Source organism: Temnothorax curvispinosus, unplaced genomic scaffold (assembly GCF_003070985.1).
Source record: "Temnothorax curvispinosus isolate PA1 unplaced genomic scaffold, ASM307098v1 QBEX01004104.1, whole genome shotgun sequence".
NCBI classification, from domain to species: Eukaryota; Metazoa; Arthropoda; class Insecta; order Hymenoptera; family Formicidae; genus Temnothorax; species Temnothorax curvispinosus.
The window spans coordinates 478,268-503,900 of NW_020213884.1; the positions used below are offsets into that span (position 1 = coordinate 478,268).

General features: G+C 33.3%; 1 protein-coding gene across 3 annotated transcripts in view; it reads right to left on the bottom strand.

The window, feature by feature from the left end:
- The window catches only part of LOC112453169, a 331,828-nt gene that overhangs the window by 208,181 nt on the left and 98,014 nt on the right, over positions 1-25,633 (bottom strand). The gene's annotated exons all lie outside the window — the stretch shown is intronic.

A 25,633-nucleotide genomic window follows, 5' to 3' on the forward strand; every position in this document is an offset into this window, starting at 1 on the left:
ACGATTAAACTGTAATAAGCTTTTCCTCACGCTCGCTGCTGATTGCTAGTTTATTATTCGGCATTATATATGAATAAACGTGACGTTCTGAACAACAATAGCGTCGAGATAAAAAATAGAACGAGATGTTTACCATTATCATGCCTGTGTGCGATGATATCTATGTGTACATAAATTACTACATAATTTATTACCACGCGTTTACACAAAAACGCCAAGGCATCTTAAGATTACTAACATATAATTTAACTGTAATTAGTGTAAATAATTGAAGCTGTACTTGATAGTGTAATCTTATTTCATAAAGAAATGCAGCGTAAGAATCCAATTCTTTTTTTTTTTTTTCACGAACCTAGCATCGTCTTAGAGCCGACGATAACTTTCAGTCTGTCAGGATATTTATATCACTGACGTAAAGTATTGCGGAATGGTGAGAAATGTCTTGCCTGCGGAATGTTGATATTGTGTAGGAAGCAGAAAGTACAACAATATCTTTCGATTCCGTTCCGTCGCGATAAATCGCAGTTTCCGCGTGCTGTAAATTCTTGTCAATGAAAATCGAGCTTCGTTCGTTTTCTATTTCCTACGTGTGAAAAACTTGTCTACGTTCGTCCACATTTTTAAGCATTCAACCCAAATGTGATGAAACAATCGTTAATTAATTTTTAGAAATTTTAGAAGTATTTATAGAATGAATTTAAGCAAACAAAGAATATAATAAAATTAGAATTTATATTATAAAAAACGTGAAAACAAGTCCTTCCAATTTTTTAAATTTATGTTTATTCTCGCTGTTGATGTCTCGTTTTCTAGTGCAATAAGTTGATCATTGCTGCAATTAACTGATTTTTGCATTCTCATTTTAATTTGCTATATATATATGTCTGCGGCATAAATTTTGTATGCAGTTTAAGAGAGATTTTTTAAACCCTCGACGCGAGTGTTACGACGGCGTCATTAAAATTAGCACGGGGAGAAGCGCGTCTCGATCTGTGATCCTGCCAGGTTCTTGATTAGCGGACATCAAGCTCTCGAGAAGATTAAAGGCAAAGCAGTTGAGGATCGGGCGCAGGCGCGTACTTAATGAAACGTAATTTTACGTCCATTACGGCAGAAAAACGGCAGAAAAACGGCACTCGCATACATTTTAATACGGCGCGAGCTCAAAGGGGACAAAATTCGCGCAAGTTCCATGTGCCGCGCAATATGCGCCACGGGAAAACGAGCACAGATTCATCCGACCTATTTAGAGAACTCCTGCAATTTTTATTTCGCCGCAGAATGCGCGGTTGTTCGCGTCATTCTGCCCGCAATGCCGTTCGATCGTTAACTCGCCCGAAAGGGGAAAAAAAGAATAACTCGCACCCCCTCTATAGCGTCGCGCTTAACACAGTTTCTTTCGTAGCAGTTTTACACGATTTCTCTCATAAAAGCTGCGGGAACGTGCACATGTTTAATGGCTTAATGGAATTTTTATATTTCATTGAAAATATGACTGTAATATATTTCTTCCCCAATACTTGAAACAATCCTTTTGCAAGCGACGATCACCGCGGCGTTTTTCATAGAATCGTCTAAAAGATGGTATATTAACAAGCGAAGTTAATTTACCAAAACTTTGTATATATGTATTTTCCATGAATTATCCGCATTCAGGGCATTCCAATTTACTGCTCCCCAGGCGCAATAGAATATGGAGATATTCAAATTTATCTAGCATAAAATACAAACCACTCGTGTTTACATTCCAGCAAATTTCAAAGGGGTCGAATCTGGCTTTAATTGCGAGCGAACGAATACGGGCGAAAGAGACGTACCTTATTCGACGTCCACGGGGCCGTCGCGTCGTCGTCACAGGATCCAATGTCAGGAATAAAATCGTCGTCGTTTGATTTATATAATCGTCGGGTACTTCCGGCCGTCGGCGCGCCCGCAAACGCGGGGGGTTCTCTCGTTTTTCCGGGCACCTTCATCTCGGTAATTACTCGAGAGCGGAGAGTCGTTCTCCGTGTGCTTTCTCGCGCATTCGACGCAAAAAACACGTGCGCGCGCGCGCATACACACACACTCGGCCGGTCTATCCGGCTCGTACGTTTGGAGTGGACGCGACATCGCACTCTCAACGAAGAGGACAAAAAAAATAAAAGGGAGGATAAAAAACACATCCGCCTCACCGACTGCCATGAATCCGTAAGATCGCTTGGCATATCGGCCATACATGGCGGAAAAAAAAAGAAAAGAAGAGGAAGCCTCTGACAGAAGGGGATGATTCTCCATACGTCGCGCGTCGCTCGTACACCTTCGATCGGAAAGCGAAGAGGGTCGCGCGGAGTATGTGAACGCGTATACGGGGTGCGCTGGTGGTAACACGGCGTGGATCGATGTACAATATGAGCAATTGTTCAGTAAACCGCACTTATTCGAGCATAAATAATTGCTATTATTAACTTTACAGATTTATTTATCTTAATTTTTTATAAAAAACACTATATTAAGATATCTTCTGTCTCAAGTGATTTAACTAATAATAATTTAACTAATAATATTTACAGCGCAAATTAAATTAATGACAGAAATTATTTTCAATTCAGTATTTTTTTTAAATATAATATTACTATAAATCAATTGTAATTGATCAAAATAAATCTTTTAACTTCTATATTATTTATTTAATTGCCATTAGAATGATTCAAAACTGGAGGAATTAAGACGTTGTGAGGAAATGAAATCGTTCCTCATCATTTGCGAGAGAAATCAAGATATTTCTTCTCAAATTAAGACTCAAAGTAAGATATTCAAACCTGCCTGATGTATATTACGCGAAATATTTAAATTCACTTTTCCTAAATTAGGTAAGAGAGCGCAAATCGTTCAAATTTGCCTTTCAGATTAGGGTAGTACAAAGTATCCAATTTACTTGCTATTTCCCATGGAAATCTGACGCCCTTGAATTTACTTTCAACACTTGGCGGTAATAACGAATTACTCAAATTTACTCTCTGCACAAGTTGCGCAAGATCCGCAACGCATTCTATTTACACTAAGCGAATTGAAATAACTCGGTGCATATACGTACGTATATATTCACTCCGCTCAGAATTACGGGAAGACCGCAAGCATCGGGGATTTACCGGATCTGCGAATTGCAAATCCGAAGTATTTCAGATTTCCGTTATTTCGGAGACACCCAGTGCACGCACGCGTGCACGAGATCCCGCGGAATCCTCGGCAGAAAGTCGATCGGGAGTTGGGGATGAACCCAAATCTAGGGGAAAATTTTATCGTATATTCAGGACGTGTTCCGACTCGCAAATGCCGTGGTCTGTTAGGACAGAGAAAGATAGGAAAAGGGAAAGGACGCGGAGGAAAAACGCTCCGTTACGCTCCTACGGGGATAGAGGGGACAGACGGTCGAGAAGGACGACCAAAATCGTTGGATTTTATTGCCGGCTTAAACGGTTTGCAGTCGAACGCATGCACGGCCCGTCGCGAAATTGCGCAGTCGTTTTGCAGCCATAATTTTTGCCGCGCGCTGCAAATCACAATAATATATTTAAAGTAGCGAGGCGCCTGCAGATTTCTTGAGATTCCTCTTCAAACCAAAATTGCAATTTTCCGAGCTTTGCGCTTTAGATTATAATTTTAAATGTCTTTTAACATTGCATTTCTATCGGTAGGGTATGACTGCGTTAGAAAGAAGTTTACATTTAAAAATGTGTTAAGCTTATTTGCAAAGCTTTGCGCAATAATATATTTTTGCATAAAAAATTTGATTTTTCTCTAAGTGCATGCGTATGCGTTATGTATTGCACCACAGCAAATCAAATATTTTTTAATGTTTCTATAAATAATACATAAGAAATAAAGCAAGTACCAACTAATTTATATTTACGAAAATATACACGGAAAGAACGGTTTTGCTGAAGTACATTTATCTAAAAATTTAGCTAGATATACAGATCTGAAAATAATTTTGTTGCACCATCAAAATAATTATGTAGAACACTCAAACTGATTGCTAAAATGTCAACAGTTTTTTCAACATTATCATCATATATTCAGCGACCTATATAATATAATTATTTTGATGGTGCAACAAAATTATTTTTACATCTATATCTCTAGCTAAATTTTAGCTAGAGACTTAAATTAGATACTTGAGCAAAATCGTTCTTTCCGTGTATTTATATTGCCATCAAATTTAAAAATAATTCTAAAATAAAACAGAGCGATTTGACAATTCTGACATGAACATTTCTAGCTCTCTACACATAATATGTTGAAAAAATTCCTCAATATTTTTATGTGCAACAATATGACAAGTAAACAATTACACGGCAATAAAATAAATCAAAGAGTGTTCCATTTTATGAACTTCTTATTCTTTTTTCTCGTAGTGTGAAACATACCAATTGTAGGAAGCGTTATAAACAGAAGTATAGCAGTTTTTATCGCGCTGAGAATCACAATAAAGCGGATCTGGCAGTTAACTTTTTAACTTACATCGGATAAATGCGCCCCTTTTAATTTCCTTTAACGCATCGCGGGGCGCCGCAGCGCGACACGACGTCGACGAGTAATTACGCGGAAACAAGTGGAGGCGAACGAAGGAGCGTTTATGAAAAGCTCCGCGACGCCGAACGACAATAATAAAACGGAGAAAAGTGGATAATAATTCCAAGAGCGACAGAAGGACCTCCGAGCTCTGGCGTTTCTCCAGAACAACCGCGAGTCCGCGGCGGCCATTACGAAGAGTCTGGGCTGGAAAAAAAAAATGAAGATGTAGAAATAAGAGACAAAGAGAGAGAGAGAGAGAAAGAGAGAAAATATATGGCGGCCTGAGATATTATTCGCGTTGGCAAATTTCTGTACCGCGGAATTCCGCGCCAAATATGTAAACGCGTTCAAATGAGACACGCGAAAAAATGCGCTGCGAACAAGGTGTAACTTTTCCCATTTTGCACTGCTAGCTTTGCGTTTTCATGCTTCTTCATTTACCACTGCGCGTCTCAAATCGGCAACACACTCGCGAGTCAATCCCTCACGGCAAGAAAATGGTCCGCGACAAATGAGCTCTACTTGATATACTTTCTCATTTGCAGCGTTGAATTTATGCGGCTTGAGAAAAGAGAAGTTTGTCACGCGGATAAGCATTTCTCGTGCTACTATATAATTCAAGTTTACCGACTTTAAAAAATTAGTTAAAAAACAACGAAGTATACATTATAGCTTGAAAAGATATAATAAATAAATAAATCAATACCTATATCTCAATAATATAGGCTTAATGTTTTATTAGTTTAAAAGGTTAATTTTTTCAGGCTAAAAGAAGTATATCCAAATTAATTAAGATGTAAAGTAATAATAAGATTATAACAGATTATAAAAATCATTTACATTTCCAAAGATTAAAATTAAGAAAATCTGATTTCTTAAAATAAATCTCAGTACTTATAGGTTTACAAGTTAATCTGGATATCGAATATTTCTTTATTCCGTGTTAAAATTACGGATTCATAAATTTATTCATATACATAATATCATAAATGGCAAAAAAGAGTGTAAACGATATAACTATATAAATAATGAATTATATAGTTATATAGTATATTATATAATTAGAAATTTATTATAGCTCCACAAATTCATAAATTTACAAATTATTGAGTTTACCTTACTCAAAGAAATGAGTAAAAAAAATGTAAAAAATCAAAAATCAAAGATTGACAATTCAAACTTAATCTAAAATATAAAAAGTTAAATCATATACATCAGTGTAGTTCATGAAAGTTGCATTCAATTCGAATAATCTGTAGCCGCAAATCACTTTAATCACGTTAATGCGACCGATCGCGTCGGAAAAAATACGCGTTCCGTAAAGTCCGTTGCTCGTAATTCTAAAAATGCACAGGTGCAACGAGCCGATAACTTCGCTAGGCTGCAAAATCAAAAGATCCTAAACGGCAACGGCAGGTACGCGACCAAATTGAAAAGATCATTGACGTTGGATTCGGCGTCAGGATATAACGTTCATTCGGTTGTATATACACGCGGTTGGCATTTCTCCTCCCAAATCAACATCGTATGTACAATGCACCAACTGTGAATAGAACGTTGTATTACCCCATTAACTAACGCCATCCGTAATTGGAAACCGTATTGACAAGTACAATAAATAATAAACTTGCTGCAATGTATTCATACTCACATATGTATACAAGATAAACCAATAAAACTTTTCCACCCCGTTTTTTTTCGTAACCAATTGATTTGTGTAATATGCTGAAATCATACGCCTCATTCTAGCTATCCCGCTATTTCTACTCAAGAGGGAGCATTTAATATTCCTTAGAACGATGTACTCTATACATCACAGCACCGGCATACACTTTGAGATAATTGATCCGCGATCGATCGATCAACGGCACACCGAAACGAGCAATTCTATCCTCCGCATAATGCATCAATCGCGCGCCCTCGTTACCGACAGGTTCATCCACTTTGACGTCTTCCAAAGACGGACACCGCACCGTTTCACTTCTCATCCGTCCCCTAACTCTTTACGGACAACGTTTTCGTTTCTTGTCACCGAGGGATTTACCAGTGACTGAGGAGGATAAAAAAGAAGAAGCCGGGGGGGGGGGGCGGGCGAGGGTTGAAAAGCGAGCCATCTCAAAGATCACACAAATGTTGGCGAGGCGTCTGTGTCTGGTTGTGGGATACAGCGAAAGATTGATTGGGGGGGAGGGGTTACTCTCGACACTTGTCTTATTCACGCCGATCGACATTTCGCTTAAGAGTCTTAACGAGAAAAAAAAGGAAAAAATCTACCGTCCTACTACCCCCATCACTCTAGTAATATTATAGATCGAGAAAATGTCGAGGTTTCCTAATAAATATTTAATTTAAAAGCTGAAATATACGGAATCGGGACAATTCATTTTTCAAATGCAGGTGGACCAAATTGGATTATGATAAAACATAATAGAATCACTCGAGAATTGTGATAAAACATAATATAGAATCACTCGAGTTTAATGTAATTGTACATGTCATATTAGACAGTACATGTCATATTAAAACATTTTCCGATTCTCAGTTATATCAACAAAGAATAATGCGCGATGTCCTAAATATTTTACTTTTTTCATTTTTTCCTTTCGTACTAATCTATACACCACTATTCATCCAATAATAAATGTCACTTTCCGAGATTAACTCCTGTTTAATTCTTACACTCGAATTTTTGTTTGGTTGATTTTCCAAAGTCAGGATTCGGAATTTCGTTTTGTTTAGATAAGTCTATATATATTTTGTTTAGTTTGCGCTGTGTAAATAGGAACAGTGATACAGAGTTATAGGCGAGATACTCAGCGGCAACGGTGAGTCTGATGGATGCTGATTTCACGATAAGTTTTGTGCAGCGAGATACGTTAGCAGAGATTTAGTTAGGCAGAGATTGTTTTAGCAGTTTGTGTTAATTTAGAGAGAATTGTGTTTGATAGCGCGCCATTAATGATTAATTTTGGATATTGTTAATTTAAGATAAATTATTTTAATAATGTTCCTGAATCCGTTTTAAATAATAAAATAATGTAATACAAAAAATGTAAAGCTTTGATTTAAAATGTAGTTTGCATGTTAAATGTTTTTTATGTATTTAGTGTCTCGACAAGGTGAGTCGGTCGTGTGTTTTAAGAAGTAATAAATTAAGTAAAAGAGATATTATAAAAAAATGCACCTAAAAAAACAAAGTGTTGATCACATAACATCTTTGGAAAATTGAAAAACTTTCTTTTACAACGTTTTTTTTCTGTCGAATACATCTTGGAATACCAGATACTTACGTATAACGCACCTCGTAAACTGTAAAAATAGACTGTAACTCTAAAAATAAGTCTAAAAATACTCTGCAACAATATCTTTATCATAGTTTTTTATTAGCTCATCTTGTCAACGATAATCTAATTATAAATCAACATATCAATTTAACAGAACTTGTTATGCAACCATTAAACAATATATTGTCAAAGTATGAACAAATCAAAATTGTAATCAAATAACAAAATTATGAATAAAAACAAATATAGTAGTAGCAATAAACAGTAATAGGTGGATTCCAACCAGTTTAGCATCCTTAGTATATTTAATTGATAAAATTTCTTTTACAAGTTAGTAAAATAAAATTAAGTTACACAATTTTAAGAAGTACAAAATTATATTTAAATCTTTTCAAATTATAAATTTGTTAGATAAACACATACATGTTTTTGATACTCGTATTTTGGATCATCTGTATTTTGATTTTCCCATCATATTATCTTCTGTTTTGTTCGAGAAAAACAAACAACCCCGAAATTACCACGTCCACGAGGTGCGGATCAACCAACCAACGACAAATACCTACAAACCCCTATCACCTCTGGTGAATCCCTTTATCCACCGCAGCTTTCCCAACGGCAAAAACGGCCGGAGGAGGGGTGCTTATCCACGAAGCGATACGGCACTGTCAGTCCCAGCAGATACCGGAGGAATGTCGGTGAAGGGAAGGAGAGCCAGGATCAGTGCCCATGGCAAACTTGTCGAAGAGGAAGTAGCAAAGGACGTATTATCCGAGCGAATCGAATTGTCCTGTTCGTCATTCAAATTCGTTTAAGCTACCGGGCTCTTCAATAACCGTGGATATCTCGGAAACTACGCCGGCAAGGAGAGCGTTATCTTTCTCCGAGAGATCTCACCAACCCCATTGATCGATCCCTCCTCTCGGCCCTTCAAGAATATCCTCGACCCTTCGATAAAAGACCGCAGCAAGAACCACGAATTGTTTCTCCCAACATTTAGGATGTTACATTCTCGTTGCCGCAATATGATACGCTCTCTTTTTTCTAATGTGGAACAATTCGCCATTACCAGTCTACAAATAGCTGGCGATAAAAGGATTTTCAATAGCTTTTCAGTCGATTTAAAGATAATTCATCAAACTGAAATTTTCATGTGATTTTCTGTTTGATTCAGAACATCAATAACATTTATTTTAGTTTAGTAGGTACAATAAAATAATAATAAAAAGGAATATATATAATATGTATATAATTTCTTTGTTAATTATATAATGATAAAAACTATAACAAAATTATAGACAAGAATAAAGCTATCAAGATATCAAACTTGAATCATAAGGCAAATAAGAGCAGACGCCGATAATAAAACAAAAATTATAATATACAAAAAAGTCAATGTAATACAATGATAAGTTCAAATACGAACGTTCGGTCTTAGGTTTAGATCCTTTTCAGTGCATATAATAATGAAAAAATAGTAATAATCTTAAAACGAGTCATCAGCCACGCATATACAGTAATGAATATAACAATTACTATCACAGTTATGAAAAATGTGACATATAAAAATGATAAAAAGCGTGGAGTAAAAGCAACGTTTTCCAAATTAAAGAGTTTTATCCTCGATTGATATCATAAATGTGTCTCAGCAACGGTATATCACTGTCGGGCGCGACCGTAGCTGCATTTTCTAAGAGCATCCGCAGGAAAGTGCACTAAATCACTCGAACTAATGAACGACGTCAGGCGCTCGCTTGCGTTCTCTCTCCGGTAAGCGCGCAGGAAGTAAAGCGAGATTCTCGAAAAGATCCTCGAAAGCTGAATGGAAGAGGCGGCCGAGGGTATCGACTTAATTATGCGATGATGAAAACTCGAGATACTACCAATGTCCGTCCCAGTACAGATACAAGTGGCGGCCCTCGAAACTCAACTTGGATGACCATTCTTCCAGTTCTAAATTGATTCTAATTTTTGCGGAGTTTTTTTTAAGACATTTAAAAAAAATTCAATAAAATAAAAATCTTTCGAGGTCCATTTTAAAAATAATATAAGTCAAAAGACACACACAAATTATATAAAAAACGATGTAATGTTATAAATGGTTTTTAGTTAATTAAGTTTACAAAGCGTGTATAAACGTATATACCAATTATATACATAAGCATATATTTGTTCACCAACCTCAAAAAAACCATTCTGTATGTATTTCATAAAATCAAACTCGTTCAGTTTGTCCTCGGGGATAAATCTCCCTTGTATAATTTAATAATTAGTTTCGATCTCGACCAGTGGCCGTCCAATTAATGCCGGTAGCGCGCGGAGTCTTTATCCATTCATGAACAAATTATCCACCAATTATCTCTACATATTCACCGAATATAAACCCTTGCGTTCGAATACCACAAATTGTCTACTTTATTTTCTTTTATGCAATCAAAAGAAAAATCTAAGTAACATATATATTTTCCTCTATCTTATAGTTATATTAAATCTACATTTGCGTTTGATACATTTTATTTCCGTTTTTTAATTATTATTTAGAGATTAAGGTTTTATCCACTCTTAATATACATAAAATAAACCTAAACATAAGAGATAATGTAATATATATTTAATTAACAGAACTTATTAATTTTAAATTAATAAAAAGAAATTGACTAACATAAAATTATTTTGTCAAGTGCTTCTCATTTAAAAACTATTATAGCCTTGACATTATTTTTGCATAAAAATTGTTGTCTTAAAATATTCCACAGAATATGTCAGTGATAAGATCATTTTGAGACACTGTATATAAAAATAAATAGAAATACTCCTTTGCATAAATTTAATATCTTTATAAAAGAAAATTAGACGACAGCTTCATGTTATATTTGCAGTAAGTTAACATGTCGTTTAATAAAATCAATAGTTAAAGCAATAAAAAATTTAATGTTTCGTTATATTTTATTTTTCTATATTATTCTTTATTTAATTGTTAAGGAATTTTTTATTTATTTCCACATTTTCCGTATTGTAATGTTATTAAATTTCCGCTATATATGTCAAAGACTGACGTGTTTCGTACAATAAAGAAACAGTTGAAAACGGGACAACCAATATTCGCATCCCGAGAACGTCGTACGATCTCGATGGAAAACGTTTATCACGTTCGTGGACGAATATCTTCGACGACGAAGAACCGTGTCTTACGCGTCGCAAAGTTTCCAGGGATATACGACGAACGAAATTCACGATGCCGGGAATTTACCGAGTAAATGCGGCCCGACTGGGCTGATTGATTTTACCTCTCGAATCGCATCGCAGCCCGGTTGTATTCGATTCGACCTCGACCGAGTTACGTGCTCGCATAAGAGAAAACGACAGTCCTGGAAAAGTTTTCATAGAAAAGAAGAAGATGCAGAGCGTTAAAGAAAAGTATACGAATATTTATGGACGTAATGTGCTCGTGCCTGAAAGGCAGACTAAAGGAGCGTCATTTAGTATACATCAAAATTCAAAGAAATCTTTTTCTTCGCATAAAAGGCTGTTTTATGTTTCGCAGATGTATATAACTTATTTGTATTGTGGATAAAATTATAATCACGAAAATTTTTTGAGAGACTATCCCTCTTTTATAATTTGAAATGTATGGAAAGAGATGTGACTTTATAACAGGTTTAATAAAGCAAATAGTCGATTGTTTAAATTGTGTGCACGTTTCTAATGCAGCGTCGATAAAAGTTCTGCTAATCAACAAAACTATGAAAACTGCCATGATAACGAATCTTAATAATTCGTCACCATTTATTTGTTCACAGAAAATATGAGTCGAGTAAACGGTGGTATCTAATACATAATTTAGATTAGCCAAACAAAAATTTCCAGGAAAAACGTGAAAAACTTGAATCGAGGACGTTTGTTGACTAAGCTCTTTTCGCTCCTTTAGGTGAGCGCTCTACACTCTCTTTAATTTCCGAATCCTTTCCTTTATCATCCCGTATATCTTCGTGAGAGATAGAAACGAGACGAAGGGACACCTGCGAGTAGCAGCTGCACTTTAGAAGAACGTAAGGGAGATCGAATGCTCGAACGACACGTCTCGCCCTTTGATACTTCTCGAGAACGCTTCCGTACGCTTCGGCAATCCTCTCGATCCCTCTTATGATGTAAAGGGTTTCTGAATAAACGTTGAAGATGGTGGAAATGCTGCTGGTCGAGTGACAAATCTCATGTGCATATAATATGTAATAGGATATCTTCATTATTGTTTAGAGTACCTTGCAGTATGGCATGTTATGTGTTATTCGTACGAGTATTATTTAGTAAAACGTAATTTTAACGAGTATTATTTAGACTTAAAAGATTTTTAGTAAACATATGTGTCTAAAAATAAATTAGAAAATTTAAACAATTAATAAATGTACGTGAGCAATTACGTCGTAAAAGCAATACGTATATATAGTAATAATAAAGTAAATACACCGATGTCTTGATTATGTATCATATTTAGTAGAAACTACAGCTCTTGCAAAATGCGAATTATCGCATTTGTTTAAAATTTCCATTATCGTTTATGTCGTTACTACAGGCACTTAGCAGAACTTGGTTAACTCGGAGACCGAATAAGATATCAATCTTCCCTGCAGGAATATTTCTCCGACGAGGTGAGTTTTCACAGGAAGAAAGATTTCAAACTATGTGTGGCTCCTTATCGATTTTTCATTACCAGTTTATTTTGTGCTTTATTGACTGAAAACTTCGTTAGAGCGGGGAGTTAGCGCGGACGGGCATACCTTTGACTTTTAACGAAATTGCAACGGCGATCTAATTATTACGAAGATGCGATTAAATTTCTTAATGACAATAATCGCATCCAAACTATGCGCAAATACTTGTAGCATGCCGGTTCACAAATCTTATTTTATTTTAGAAAATAGAAATAAAAAATTTAGAAAAAGATTTTAACTGTGAGAAAGGTAAACAATTTGAAGTATTTCTTAAACATTTGCACAAATGTTTAAAGTATTTACGAGTTACGATTGTTTTTCTTCTGTTTAAGCAACTTCTGTTTGTTTCACACGATACATTTTCTCTTTTCTCCTTTTACTTTCTTCCTTCTTTTATCATGTAATACACGCCTTGGCAATTTTCGGCATTGTATTACTAAACATCTTCTATCGTTCTTGCCATAAGCATTGATATATCCAGATCCTTTTCCAATGGAAACTAAGGCTACGCACGAACACCATCATCACGACGGAATATTTAATGTGAATAACCCCGTACCTGCATCAGAAATATCGTATTTCGCGTGTTGATACGTAGAAAATACCTGCCATTTCGGACGTCATGTCAAACTTATTCCGGATGTTAATATTTCGATTTTCTTCAGCTGGCACGTGTCTTGCTTTCGCAAACGATTCGAGAAAATCGCCATTCTTTGTAACGAAAAGAAAATGTTTTATCTTTCTTGAGAGATGATTTCAAATAAATCGTAGGTTAATTCTCAAATAATATTAGAAATTATGCTCAAAATCTATTTAAAGAATAGCTTGTTGCTCAATGGCTTTTACATTAAAGTAAGTAATTTTTTGTTGCCAGTTAAGTATGTCAAAAATTGCAAAATACTCAAATTCTTGATACTATATCAAACAATAATCAAATTTATTGTATATATGTATATATACATAGAATTATATTGTAAGTATTATCTACAAGGTTTACCAAAAGTTTGGCAACCCCTAAATATTTCGAAAACTACGTATTTTAGAAAAAAATGTGTCAGACAAAAGTTGCAGGGTTTCAAGTAACGCATTAAATTATACATACATGTATACATTTGAGCTAAAGGCTAAAGAATCGTATGTCCAGGTTTTGTCAAAATAGAGTTAATGTATTTTCCAATAGACCAAAAGGTTGAATTGTACAATGGTCTTATGTCTATTATTACTAGTTCCCAAGATACAATGTTTAGAAAAAGAATTACTAGAATACTAAATATTTTTATAGTGCCTTAATTTTGGTCAGGTACAGCATATTATTGGCAGTTGTACTTTGAAATATGATAGATGTCAGTCGAGTTACTCACTAAATCAAGTTGCTGCTTTTATTTTGTATCATATTTTGTAAATTTATAATAGAAATACAATTCTTTACTTCTAAGATACAGATACAGATATATAGAAGTAATATACACATAATGCAATCATAAATGCAATTTTCAATTTTTACACTCTTTTTAATATTTCTCTTTCCTCTATATTTTTTGTTGTTGTATAAAAAGTCGATAAGATTAACGCAAAAATTGTCTGACTCTGGAAAATGTTCGCGCTAATATCGTTGGAAATATTGTTAGTGGATAATGAGGGTCTCGCATGGCCAAAAATACAGTGTTTCCGGCGGGGTTGCACTCGATCCAGCAATAATTCACCATCGATTTCGAGATAAACATTGCGTGACGGCGATGGAACGCGGATACCTGACCTAGATCCGGATGCAATTACATATATGTACACATGTAGATACGCACACACATTCGCCTCAGTATAATTATCGACGGCGCTTATCGTTCTACCGCGCTCGAGATTCCCGAATTTAGCTTGCGAAATTAATTGCAAAAATTGATCTTCTCTCTGCGAAGCGGCGATAACGTTACTCGTGATTAATCTAATAATATACGTACGTATAATTGATCATTAAATTCTCAGTTATTGTGGTAACCATGGAGCCCAAGCCAAACTTACCTAAAACAAGAAATAAAATATATTAGTATAAAAATAATTATCAAATTACATGTTTTGTATATCTTTTTATTAAAAACAAAGTAAGTTAACAGTAATATTTATGACATTTAGATATGCTATTCTATGAGGAAATAATAAAAGGCACATCGTCATTGTGTGTAATAAATATAAATTGTTATTTATTGCTAACTGTGCAATAGAATATTATACAATTTAATTATTACTTTGATTTATAAATTTAATTTACAAAAAAGTGTAACATATTAAATTTTTATAAAATAATTTTTAAATATGTACATTTTTTTAATTAACCTTTGTTGTGCACACAGGGGTCAAATAGACTCCAGCGTTTTTTCAAACGCGTTTTTCTAATACGTACAATACGTACAAATATTAAAAATTAAATTTTTTATGCATTTTTTAGTGAAAAAAGTCCATTTTTCGGCTTCTTTAGTTAACATATCATTTATAATTCTTTTATGTTGCAAGATATTAATGAAACCTATTAGACCTAATTTGGAAGCTTTGAACAATAGCCAGCAATTTTGTTTGAATCAAAATAACGAAATAAACAATTGTAATAAACAATTAAGTGACTGGGGTCTAATAGACCCCCTGTGCACAATACGTAATTTTGAAGAAGTGTGCACAACAAAAATTAAAGAATCTATTTCTGATTCAGAATAACTGGATCTGGTATTTAATTATTTTATTATATATAATCTTATATATAGTATAATATATTAAGAAAATATGTAGGTAAATAGTGCTTTATTTTTCGAATTCATTTCAGATAAACTGAAATTAATATTTTTACGAATATATTTTGAGCCTCAATTATTTCGGTATGTAATATAAAAGACATTACCAAAGTACGAGAAATAATTACCATCCATTATATATGTATATATAAAACAAAAAAAGAAGCAAACGAAAAAAACTAATAAAAGACGGCTTGACACATCCTGTATATTTTTTAGACACGCTACATGCGCGTTATACGAGGTCGTGTATTTGTGGGGCTGCCGTGAGATAAAAGCGTCATAAATGCGCGAGTTCGATCGCGAGGCCGTTGATATTAAATGCCTGCGCCGTCCATGGATCGACGCAGGCATTACACGTATGCAAATTATCACGTATCGCCATTAGATTACTTAAGCGCAATTAGTGTCGCATGGGGCGCGTGCATGGTATCCTAATTGCCGCGATCGCCACTTTCAACGCGGTACGAGCGCTAGAAAAAGATTGTCCTCGATTCACGGTTCACGATAAGCGGCTATTTGACTGACGATTTCTTCGGTAATACATCAGTAGCGTGATTCGGAAACATCCAATGTCAATCAGGCGGCTAAATATAAAAACAAATATTTTACATCTTTAATCATTTTTTTCTTTTGCTTATACTTATACGATTATTTATTTCTGCTCAAGATATTGAATTATATCTTGTGTAATAAAAAAAAGTATTTGTATCTTGATTTACTATTGATTAAAAGATAAGTCATATTTTCAGGCATATGAATAATAGTTACAAGCATTTTAGAAAAAGAGGAAATATAATTTAAGAAATTGATACTATCAGATAAATAAAAGAAAACGTATCTACACATTTCCTTGATACGTAATAAAAATTCGAATGGCGATCTATATTCACCAATGCTATAAAAATATCCTCGCAGTGCATTAATTCAGCAAAATTCATAATCCGTTTACTTCGTCTCTATTCCTCTTTATTTTTTCCCTACGCTGCCCATGTTTAATCAGTTTAATGGAACCCGTGGCAACCAACCAATTCGTCTTACATCATCGTCATCCAAGTGGATTCATTCCTTTCGCCGGAAAAATGTCGAAAAGTTCAAGGGATGCTAAGGATGCAAAGCGAAGCTGACGTGAAAAGAGACATGGATATCGGCGTTGATCGCCCCGGATCGGCCGAAGTGGTGGATGGAGGGCGTGAGAAATTTTAGTTTTATAGTGGCCTGAAAAATTGTCGTCCGTATTCAGCAGGCATGAAAAATCACCCGAAAAACCGGAAGACCTCCAGTCGATCGACAGCTATCACTAGCGTGTCAAAGCGCCCGATCTAGTTAGGACAATAGAAATTATAAAATTGCGGCATTAAATTTAAATTTTTATTGATATCAAATATAGGTAAAATATTACCGCAAAATGAAAAGTTCTATAGTAAACTTATTGTTAGCTTCGAATGTTGTTATTATGTGTATTTTGTTTTTACAAAAATACCCAATGTATTTCAATATCCAAATAAAATAATTTATTAACTGAATCACATAAAAATTAAATATTTATCTTTTTACTTTAATTAAATAAATATAAATCTGCTGAACACAAATGTATTCATCGATTTTAATTGAATCAAATATTCAGGATTCTCTTATTCTTAATCAATTCATGTTTGACGAAATAAGTAATTAAAAGCTATTCAAACGTATATGTTAGCAAGAGAAAAAATTAATTAACGGATTATTTTACTTCGGAAGTATAAACTTACCTCGTTCTTCTTTACCTCCCTTGCAAACCAAATATTTCGGCGACCCGTTTCGCGCCGGTCGATGATCGGTAAACTTTTGAATAATTATAACGTGAGGATGATATATCAACGACAATCTGATTATATATAGGCCGGATCAGGCAGCCAGAAAATTGGAACTGGCTCCATCAGCGGTACGGAGATCAACCTTTACTTTCCTTCACCCTTCCTAATAATTCGCCTCGTTACTCCTTGAATTTTCATTGATAAAAAACAAGAAGAAATATGAAAAATTTTTAGGAACTTACACTATTACCATAATTAAAAATGGTTATCAATACTCTATCTAGAAGTTAGAGAGTTTCTACTCCTTCCCTCTTTATTGTACATTCTATACAATAAAAATTATCATGTGCATTTAGAGTTAATAGTTCTAAAATAAATTTAAAAAATTATTTGTCTAAATATTATTTTAACAACTGATAATATTTTGAAAAAGTCAAAAAATATATAAAATGCGTAATTATGCAATTATAGAAAGTAAATAATTGGAATTTCTCTCTTTCTTTAAATACGTATATAAAATAAATTCTTAAATAATGCAATTTAAATGTGCATAATATGGTAAATATATTAATTATATTAAATTTTTTAACTTAATATAAACCGAAAATTTATCCTCTTTGCATTGTGCACATTCATGTTGAAACCATTGATCTAATGAAAATTTATTATCTCTACACGTGCGGTTTTTATTTAATATATTTTATGATATTTTATTACAAACATCAACTGATACGAGCGTTGTTTTTGCCTAATGTTGTTTCAACAAGAAATGTTGAATGATAAAACAAATTTTTTAAATAGTAACGAGGACGAAGTCGCGATAAAGAGCCTCTCAAAAGTTTACGCCATTTTTCCGGGAAATTTTCGATCCTCCCTTCCGTCGATGGCATCTCGACACCGACGATTTATGGCGGCGCGGACGCCGCGAAAGTTTGTGCATAAATTTCATGCCGATTCGAAGCGCCGGCACGTTTCCCTCTTTTTGAGTTCTAGGCTTTCCGTGACCTATCATAATTATAAGGGATGACTAATGTTATCCCTCGTCGGTTGATTGCAATTTCTCTAAAAAAACCGCATCAAATGTTTTTTTGCGACTTGTTCTTAAAATTATAGCGAAATACTTCTTTATTTACATCTTTATTTACACCAAAATGAAATAATTTGAAATTATATGTATCCAAATCGGTTCTTCACAATTGTGCCAAATTTAATGATTCAAATAAAGAATTGTATTATAATATAATATGTTTTTTTAAAACAGCCATAAAATAGTATTTTATTATAAATAAAACAATTTAAACCGTAAACACTTTTAGTCACAGTATAAATTATTCAAAAAAATTTTTGAAGGAATTTATACAATTAATTAGTTCTAAAACATTTGATTAATTTATTGTATAAATAATAAGTTATCTGAAACAGAATTAGTATGGCCAGTTGGTAGATATATAACTATTAATATCCACTTCATTGACAATTAACATGCATCAGATAGTTGCAAATACATCAGTTGCAATATGTATATATTTATAACCGTATAAATACGGATAGAGATGATATTGTACATTAGGTATATTAAACCATCCCATGCGCAACTTAATGACAACATAATCAGAAACAAGATAGGAAAAATAACGTTTGTGCAATTTTTCACGACTTCACATTTATTGTGTTGTAGCCATGAGATTATATATATAAAGCAATATGCATGAAAATAACGCTGGTTAATACAAGTTAATTTTGTGATGAATAATGCATTATTTCTAAAAGAGCACCAAACAATTTTTAGGCGATGGTTTTTCGCGTTAATACGGATTTAGATAATAGGGATTTTTCATAGTTCATGGAATATCTCGCGTTGACAACGAGAAAGAGGGCAAAAGCTGTCAACTCGCATTATTTTTCGTACAATCGTCGCGCTCTTCGGAGTCGGCGTCGGCGACAGTGACGGATCGTCGGTGACGTCAATAATAAAATAAAAGCGAGTGGCGAAAAAAATGGAGGCCCTCAGAAAATTGATGCATAGAGTCGAGCAGTCCGTTGAACCACGGGCGGCGTGACTCCGTCATCGAGCAAGTATAATTCCGAGTTTCTGGCTAGTATATAGTGAGAAAAGTTTTCACTTGTTGCGAAATCAATTTCTCGGCCGCCCGAAATACCTGTCATCGTCGTTTTGTCGTGTAGCGGCGCTTTTTATCCTTGCAAAATTAAACGTTGCGTTGCAAACTGGAATATATTATGGAAACCAGTAGCTCGATAATTTTATACATAACATCAAAGTGCTGAATTGATAAATTATTTACTCATTGATTACTCTGTTAAAAAGAATTTGAAATTGCTAAAAAACAGAAAAAAAAACAAATGTAATACAAAGTCTAGATAGTTTCAAACTTGATTATTCAACGTTCCTGCAGTTAAAATCAATTTAAAAGAAGTTATTAATATTTTTGCAGAGCAAAGTGATTTTAATCTTACATTTTTTAAAAAGAATTTTGGATTTGAACAATGGAAACAATTAAGTAATTAAACTATAAATTTGTTTTATGTTTTATACTTTCAACTAGTATATATTATTTACGTGTTTGTTCTACATTTTTTTTTATCACAATATTTCAATGTAATACTGCAGCCTCGTTCAATTCGCGAACTATCGTGATATTTTTGTAGCTTAAATTGGAAAAAGATTACTCAAAATTGATTAATTATTATTCATTTAACAAGTGCAATCGCAGATCTGTTAAAGAGAGTATACATGCAATATGTTATCGATATATCGGGCAACGAAACATTTCCGTCCACATGCAGATATCCTGTTCCCCACTCACCTAATTGATTTGCTTAATTGAATGAGCTTTCAACGGACGGTGGTTAGATATGAGCTTCGGACATGTAAACGCAGCAATCGCATTCATTTATGAAATGTAACATCGCTTCACCATAATGCTGATTCGCTTAATATTTTTGGCAAAAATATATTTTTAGCGAAATGCTTATGTACTTTTAAGTAAAACTATGTATCGATAGATCGTGAACTAATAGCACAAAAAAAATAAATGTATAAAATGGCGTGTTTTAAAACCTATCCATTATTTTTATTCTTTGAAGGTATTTTCTCAAAAATATTAATAAAATCTAAATTTGACATCTGTTGTATACTTACTGCGTTTTGCAATTACAGCTTAAATAAAAATTACATGAAATTAAAAAAACTTGAATTAAAACTAAGTATTCAAATTTTAGGAAATTTGATTAAATTTTAGAAAATTTGAAACTTTATAAAAATTTAATTTAGATATATATGAGAGAAACTTGTAAAAATAAATAAATGTAATAAGTGATGTAATTTTGACTAACAAAACTAATTGGGAGTAAATTAAAATCGCTATAGCGTAAGTTATACACACGTCATATAAATTTTTGTTATTTGCCTCTCATAAATAAAACTTAAAGTTTGAATTTTGCAATCTGAGATTAAATATATTTATATCATTGACGTCAATGGAATAAATAAGCTATTCCGAGAATATACTAATTAGCATTAATACAAATTCAGTTGACTTTCTCACACAATCAAAAATTGTATTAAAATGCAAAGTGTATGTAGATTTTAAGATGTAGATTGCACCCTTTAAACTTAAGGTTCTGCAATAGTTTTCACTTTTCTATTAAGAACAATATAAAAATAATTAATCATTAAAACAAAAAATTATTAAAACCAATAAAAAATGTAGAAAATACATTTTTAATTAGCAAGTAAGTTATAAATAACTGATTAATACTTAACATAATTGACTAATACTCAACTCTCACATATTTAATTACACCAATTTTATTATTAAAATTAATTTAAAAAGTAATAAATGTTATTACAGTCTTTACAAAATGGCAGATAATATAATATATTAATGGTCTTAAAAAGATATGATAATGGAAAAGATAATGGAGATCATATCAATAACAAAATTACAAAAATTTTTGAGTTTACAATAATTTTTGGTTAGTTTACGAATAAGATTCAATGATAAAAGGGGTATAAAAAGATTTATGTCGGCATCTGCCATGCAGATTTGCATGATGTTAATTACGACGTAGTAATTAGGAAAACTTCAACAACACCGACACAGTTTCAATGATCCGCTTAAAATTTTAGGAGGATTTGTTAGTTTCGGTAGTAATTTCATTATGGAGAGCTTTTGAGTTTTACCGACATTGGTGGCCGCATATCACTTTCACATTAAACACGTAATTAACCATAATTAGCTAGTGAATAAAAATGAATATCCACTCTCGCCAGTGCTGCAGTGGCTCATAAAATTGAATCTAGGTTAAAACAATAGAATTTCTATTTAGAATCAATGTGTTGTATATTTAAAATATAATGTTACGTACTATAATTTTGATAAATAAACAGTTAGAAAGTTAGAAACTTAATATTATTTTTTATTAATTTTATATTTATTATCACTAATAGCACTAGTAAAATCATTAGGTATATCATTGTTTTTCGTTTGTAATATATTTAAAAAGGAATAATCCACTTTCAGTAACTTAATATCACACACACACACACACACATTTGCCACGTTTCATAAATAAGTCTAAAAGAGCGGATCACACATAATTTCCCAGCCAGAAATGATTAAACAAATCGATGTCAACTTAACGTCGATACGTCGATGAAAAATCGATGTCAAATATTAGTTGATATTTTTGACATCTTCAACCTCATCATAATTGTTTTATGTTAATTAAGCAATTGTGAATATTTCTGTAAGATTTTTTCTCCAGTTAAAATTCTACACCGAATTAATGCAAAGCTCAATATTCGAAGGCACAATATATACACATATATTACAAATGCGATGTAGAATTAGTCGAAAGACATAGAATTTTTATAAATAGATTTCTATGAAACGCAGTAAAAATATTCGCAATTACTCAATTAACATCAAGACAATCGTGTGATGATAAAAAATGACAAAAATATCAACCAATACTTGACATCAATGTCGAATTAACGTCCATTTTACTAATTATTTCTGACTGGGTTATCTTTATTTCCAAGGATCATTTTACCGCAAAATTTGATAAAGAAGAAAATAGAGATCCCTCACATCGAGAAATGAGATCAATTTTCCATTAAGTACGTAATCGTTCGATATAAGCTTCAAAAAGACTCTCTCTTCAGATAGTAAAGCCTTTCCTCACATTATATGTAAGATAAATGGACGTAAATTGAGTTTAAAAGAGTACATTTCAAGCTGCGGGAGAATTCACAAAGATGCCATTCCAGTAACGTTAAATGTTCGTGAAGCTAAGGAACGCGAGAAATGATATTCGCCATTTAATAAACGCCAATCTGTGACGTCTCGCCTGCTAATTAGGGTGGATTTTCAGTCTCGAACGAAATACACGTCGTAAATATTTAATGGTCCCGGCATTATCCTCTAAACTGCTCGTATTTAGCGTCGCGATTATAAAGCCGCCTGCAACGGGTGTCGTGACGTTTACAGAAGCGACTTGTGTTTCCGTCTCACGTACAAAGCGGTTTATTTCGTGCCGGGGTTCTTCGTCGTGGGCTTAATTAAGGTCATCCGACGCCCGTACACGCGCCAAGAGAAGGCAGCTTTGACGAACGCACGCGCGCACCCGCGCGCGTGACAAGACATCCGTGATTAACGGTCGAACGAGAGACAAGACATACGCGACGGGAGATAAAAAGATGCCACCGAGGATAATAATCGGCGCGGATATAAATATACGTGTCATGGTTCCCCTCCCGTGATCTTCGAATCGATGTTTTATGTCAAAATTTAAACAGACACGTCAGATAACCAGATTAAAGAATTAATGCATTCGGTATGTACGTTTCTTAATATGTCCGCCGCGCTAATATCGTATTACATTATTTATCATATTACATTTCAATATTATTCATGCATGACAACATGCTGCTTGCACATTTATCAAAGAACTTATTTGGCTATTCCAACGTTATGACAGAACTTCGGAGAGCAACTGCAAGGATTAAAGGGACACAAGCGGAGGGAAAAGGTATTCATATCGCTACACTCATGACGGGTATGATAAGCTATGCAAATTATATAGAAACTATGACATGAGCAGACCGAGTCACCGTATTGCATATTTACAAAGCTGGTATCCTTTAATTAAAATCGTATTAGATGAATTTGTTCCGACTGAGAAACGAAAAATACAAAAAAACGGAGAAAATGAAAGAAAATTGTCAAATTTTTCTAGTAAAAATATTTTTTACGAAAGATTAAAGCTAATATCAAAACTCATGACAAATCAAATAAATAAAAAAACTCCACATATTTACATAAATATTCCAGAATAATTGCTTATATTTAATATTTCACATAATTCAGTCCTCTGGTTATTTATTTATATAGAGATAAATACTTCTGATCTATTTTATAAAGAGTTATAAATAGTGTGAGCCTTATCAAACACACATATATGCATTGTGTTATGTAATATCTAATTATAATAAGAATTTGTATTATTTAAATTCATTCTATAGGTAACAAACCCGTTTCCTTATCTTTTATTGTCTTTCTAAAAAGCATTCGTTATATTTCGCTTTGTTCTTTTTCTCGAAAACGTCGAAGCTTCGACCGGATCGAAAAGGGGATTAAATGTGCGCGGACGATGGAAGGGAAAGTAACTCTTTGGAAAACTTTCCGAGGACGGGGATAAAGAGTATAAAGGACTATAAGAAGAAGTAATTTCTAAATGGGAGCAGCAATCTATCCACAAAAGAGGCCCGCACGCTCGATCGGACGAGGCATCTCGGGGCTTTATTGTTGCAGACCCTGAATCAGTTTACGGCGATTTAATTGAGCCAAACTAATCGGCTATTCAAAAGCACGATTTTGAAAGACACAGATGTCCCGTCGTGCTAACAATAAGTGAGTCCGCATCGAATTCGCAAATTAATTTTTTGCTTTCCCTGCGTAGAGCTAATTATTTTTAGTATTGACGCGCATGGATTTTTTAACAGTTTTACTTTTGCAATTAACATACATCATTAAGAAAATAAAAAATATATTTAAGTATAGTTTTTAAAATTAATTGAAGAAGATCCATTAAAGATGTTTTAATTAGATAACTTTATGGATTAATAATGTCATTAAACTAAGTAAATTAGAATTAATGTAATGATTAGAATTAATGTAATTATATTCAGTTCATAAATTATTAAAGCAAATTGAGCTGACATTTATTACGAAACGTTATATTTTTAATCGGTTAATATGAGGAAATTAATATATATTTAATGTTTTACGAGTCCCTCGTGTATTTATCATATCAATACGTGATACATAATATCAATGCAAATATTAATAAGTGATAGCATTTACGATAAATTAATAATAATTCAAATTACGCCACCAACGTTAAAGATAAAGCGAGAATATCGATATTTTATAAATTTACAGATTTGTGAATAGAGAGATTATAATTAATTTTTTGTAGATGATATCTTTATCGAATACTGTTAATTGGAAATTTTAGATTGATTCACACGCGAATTAAATGCAGTTTTTCCTTATTATTTTTATATCTTCATAAATAATCGTGTGCACGAATCAATTCTGCTTAATGGTGCATAAGCGATGCGGTTACTGACGGATTTATATAGATTATAACAAAATCCACTTCTACATGTTGCATCACTAATATTCAGGATTACGATTGATATCCGATCTTTGTATGTTTCATTATCATTATTTTTTCTTATAAAAAAATTCTAAATAATAAAAATTTTACTCACACTTATATGTCTATGAAAATACTTTAGAAGTATGTATATTTAATATAACATATCGAGCTACGCAAATTAATTATTTTTAATACCATCGCACGGATTATTTAACATAATTACTTTTGCAGTTAAAATGTTTAATTCATTTAAAAAAAAAATACTAAAATGTATTTTTTATTTTTATTAATCATGTAGATATTCTAATTACAATTATATTTCAAAAATCCATGCGACGGCATTAAAAATAATAATTGACTTAATTAAGAAAAGCAAAAGATTAATTTCTAAGTTCGGTAGACGCAGTTTTTTTAACACGATAAACATCTGTGTCTTTCAAAGTTGTGTTTAAGTTTGGTTCAATAGAATCGCAGTATATAAACGGATTCAATGTCTGCGACAATAAAGCCAAGAATAGAGCTTTAATAAATGGCTAAAAATAAATGATTATTAATATCGTTTTGATGTGCTGCACAGAAGTTTATTAAAATCTATTAATGACAGACAAAGGTGAACGGCATTGTAAACAATCACCGTTTATTCCCAAAGGCGGAACAATTCGCCTGATGCTACTCTTTTATTTCTCCGCGGGGTCGCGTAAAATTGGACGAGTTCAAGGCTCTTTCTTAGCGGGCTCCATTTCGAAGTGTCGCAAATTGGTCGTACGAGGTCGACACACCTCGGCAGCGGAGTCAAGTCGCTTTCTGGTTAGAGATGGGGT